The sequence below is a fragment of the Portunus trituberculatus genome, chromosome 20 (assembly GCF_017591435.1).
Source record: "Portunus trituberculatus isolate SZX2019 chromosome 20, ASM1759143v1, whole genome shotgun sequence".
Classification (NCBI taxonomy): domain Eukaryota; kingdom Metazoa; phylum Arthropoda; class Malacostraca; order Decapoda; family Portunidae; genus Portunus; species Portunus trituberculatus.
Window position 1 is genome coordinate 16,723,523 of NC_059274.1, and position 3,267 is coordinate 16,726,789.

A 3,267-nucleotide genomic window follows, 5' to 3' on the forward strand; every position below is an offset into this window, starting at 1 on the left:
CTGAGAATCTTAAGAGTGAGTATCCTGATTCTCGTTATGCTGTCTCAATGTCAGTCATACTATCGTGACTCGTCCACATTAGCTCCGGCTGGCTGACTGGCTGGCTGGATGACTGTTTAGGTGGATGGGCTGGCTGGTCGGCTGTGTGGGATGGGTGGTTGGCTATAATTACTTCCCCCGGTGACGAAATGACGAAAGGTGAAGTTGAAAGGATTTGAGAATGCTACGATTTTCTCTAGGAATGACAAGACTAGGTAAAATACATAAGAGTATGGGTGGATGGGTGGGTGACTGGCTGCTTGGAAGTATGTGTGGGTGGGTGGCTAGGTGTGTGTGTGTGGATGGGTAGCTGGCTGGCTGGCTGGCTGGTAGTGTATGGGATGGGTGGCTTGTTAGTTAGTTAAGGGTGTAGGTGGCTAGCTGGCTGGTTGTGTGTGTGTGTGGGTGAGTGTGTGGTTCGGTGTGTGTGGGTGGGTTACTGGTTTGTTGGGTGTGTGTGTGGGTGGGTGTGTGGTTCGGTGTGTGTGGGTGGAAGTCTCTGTGTGGACGAGATGGTGGGTGTTCTATTGATGGGGAACGTTCGAAGAAATAACTTTAAAATCCCCCTCCCTCACTCCTCCTCTTCTTCTTCCACCTCCTCCTCCTCCTCCTCCTCCTCCTCCTCCTCCTCCTCCTCCTCCTCCTCCTCCTCCTCCTCCTCCTCCTCCTCCTCCTCCTCCTCCTCCTCCTCCTACTCCTCCTTCTCCTCCTCTTCTTCTTCTTGTTACTTCTTTCTTTTTCCCGTCCTCCTCCACTGTTTGCTCTTGTAACTTCGAGAGAAAACATACATACGTCTGTCTGACTGGCGATCGAAGAGTGGAAAAATAGTTTCTCCTTCCCCACCCCCTCTCTCTCTCTCTCTCTCTCTCTCTCTCTCTCTCTCTCTCTCTCTCTCTCTCTCTCTCTCTCTCTCTCTCTCTCTCTCTCTCTCTCTCTCTCTCTCTCTCTCTCTCTCTCTCTCTCTCTCTCTCTCTCTCTCTCTCTCTCTCTCTCTCTCTCTCTCTCTCTCTCTCTCTCTCTCTCTCTCTCTCTCTCTCTCTCTCTCTCTCTCTCTCTCTCTCTCTCTCTCTCTCTCTCTCTCTCTCTCTCTCTCTCTCTCTCTCTCTCTCTCTCTCTCTCTCTCTCTCTCTCTCTCTCTCTCTCTCTCTCTCTCTCTCTCTCTCTCTCTCTCTCTCTCTCTCTCTCTCTCTCTCTCTCTCTCTCTCTCTCTCTCTCTCTCTCTCTCTCTCCACATTTGTCACCGCCTCCTCTGAACACAATAAAAGAATACAACACAAGCACAGCCAGCGTTCCTGCAATGCTTGACCTCTTCACCTCAGGATGGCTGCACTGCATAGCTCACCGGGTCGCATTGTTCCTATCTGCACACTGTAATGGATTGTCAAGGGTGGACACAGTAAATCAGGTCACGCAGCGTCTCCAGCAGTAGTGACGTGGGTCTTGCGTCATGAGTCAGCCAATCAGCTTGTCTCTCGATCCGTGACGTCAAGAAAAGTGCTGATCACCACTCACCTTCCTACTCATGGCGTGTACTTTCTCTCATTTACTCTTTATAACACATGGATTTCAGTAATTAATCCTTGGACGCGTTTTCATATTCATTCTGCTTCCATAAACACTTTCTAATGTAAATAAAATCGTCCAATCATACCCAAAACTCATGGTAAAAATACATTCCAGTACTGAATGGATTAAGGATGGTAGAGACGATATCCATGCAGGAAAGTTATAAATTGAGGTATGTAGAGTACTGTAAGTCTGAAAAATGGATGAGAATAATATATACGTGCATACTCGTATATGGCAAAGTACTGTATGTTGGTGGAGAGAGAGAGAGAGAGAGAGAAAGGGGGGGATAGGCGTGAGAGGCTGATTTACCTCCTTGAATCAGTAAACAGTTGGGTGATGCCGCCGGGCCGCTCAACCTTCGGGCAGTATTCTGAAACACTTCTGTGGCGCATCTCTACCACTTTCAAAAGTCTCTAGTTCAAGTTACACGGGATTCCAAGGATGTTTTTAAAGGTTTTAGTGACAGGTTAATAAGATTTCTGCATTATTATTAACAGCAGAAACATGCTTAAGAACCCAGCTAATCATCACTATCGCTTTTGATAACAGTGGTGAGAGAACAAAGCGTTGAGAACATAGAGTCTTCTTGTGATGCAGAACTCCTGAAATGTGTAGCGCCAAATGGAGATTACAGCTTCCAGGAATATCAGAGAGAGAGAGAGAGAGAGAGAGAGAGGAGAAGAAAAGACGAATGAGAGAGAGTTGGCCAATGCAGAACACACAAAAAAGCTTCCAATCGATGTGGCTTTTTTGCCGCGATGCACCGTTGGCTGGTGTGTGGTTGACTGCTTGCCGCTCGCTTTCTTTTTTTCATTCCTCAAACTAAAATAACACATCCACAAAATAAAATCTGTCTCTTTTTTATCTTGGAACGAAAATAACAGATCGACAATATTCATTCAAGTATTGGACCGTATCTAAATCTTTGCTTATACATTCAAGCGAGTGTTACTGTCGGCAAAATACAAGGACATATCGAACAAGCTCTTTTGTGTGTCAGTTTGAAGTCGATACTGGATAAATAATTTTCAACCCCTTCAGTACCATAATGTGTATCCATATTCATTCTGCTTATTATCTGGTGATTTTATACAGCTTCAAAAACTCTTATAGGAAATCAAAATAGTGAAGACTGAGGCCATTAATCTTCTGATCCCATACATCCTCCTAATGTCAATAAAACCGTCTAACCACACTCAGAATTCATGGTGAAAATGCATCCCAGTACTGATAAGGTTAAAGACTGACAATTTTTTCCTACGATATACATTTAAAGGCAGTCGTATATTAGATAGGCATTCATTATTCGTTGTTTTCGCCTCATAATACAGATCTATGGCCAACAAACACGCTTTAACCACCGTGGAGCGTTGATTTTTTTTTTTTTTTCTTCAGACAATACAATTCCGCTAAGGCAAAGGTCAGGTCAGAGTGCGCTGAGTCGGACGCCTCGCCACGCTGAATTAAAGAGCCTTCACGGGACCATCGCTGTTGTTGCCGCTTTTCATCGGTAATGCCACTGACAACTTAAGAACATAAGAATATGAGGGAAGTTGCAGGAAGCTGACAGGCCTACACGTGGCAGTCTCCGTATTTTTTTTTTATTTATATCATGTGGGGTTTTCACGGGAACTTCTGAGCTAAAAGGGATACTTTTTG